Consider the following 826-nt stretch of genomic DNA (forward strand, 5'->3'; position numbering starts at 1 on the left):
TATATACTGAAGTATATGTAAGTACTATAACTTAACTAGAACTAAAACTCCATATGACTTCCTCTGAAATGTACACTCACACCTTAATTTTACAGACTTCCATTTAACGGATATCAGAAGCAATTGACCAAATCTGGTTGGCTGACTCAGTGTCCCACACGCTGTGCACAATTGTGGCACCACTAGGCACGAGCTGCTGCCTCACAAATTGACCACTAGTTGATGTGGCACTACTTATTTTACAGCAATGTAATTACTGCTCCATGGATTTTCCCCTTTTTTGTATCAGTATTTTGAAGTGGTTTAGTATATTCTATTGTTGACCAATTATATCTAAATTACATATAATTTGTTTATATATGTTACACAGATGCATCATGACTGAACAAGGGAGTACAAACAAACATGTGTGGATAGAGACAGACAGATTCTTTTTTTTTTTACCCTTCTTCTGACTAGGAAGTATCAAGTCAAAACAGGGATCAGTCTGTAAAAGACTTCCAAAGGGAAAGTCAAATGTAGTCAACAGAAGGTTATACCATATATCTATTTACTTTTCTTTTATCTTACTCTCATTACCATTGTTATTCTTTTTGATAAATTTCATAGAAGCATTCATCCTTTATCAAGTGTAAGCTGTAATCAGTATTGCTAAGAGAGGACAAAAAAATTTGATTAGGAAATTAGTAGGGAATAAATAATGTCTGTTTTTTCATATACTATCTTAAGCATTATATTTTGAATTTCATAACATAAGTCACAAAGTTTCCTTAACTTAACAATGTTTATTTAATAATAGACCTTATATTGTTATACTTGAATGCAT

At 32.0% G+C, this 826-nt stretch overlaps 1 protein-coding gene across 1 annotated transcript in view; it reads right to left on the reverse strand.

Annotated features, from left to right (window-relative positions):
- The window catches only part of LOC119585985, a gene marked incomplete in the record, with an annotated part of 24,623 nt that overhangs the window by 10,885 nt on the left and 12,912 nt on the right, over positions 1-826 (reverse strand).

The sequence above is a fragment of the Penaeus monodon genome, chromosome 20, assembly GCF_015228065.2.
Source record: "Penaeus monodon isolate SGIC_2016 chromosome 20, NSTDA_Pmon_1, whole genome shotgun sequence".
Taxonomy (NCBI): Eukaryota; Metazoa; Arthropoda; class Malacostraca; order Decapoda; family Penaeidae; genus Penaeus; species Penaeus monodon.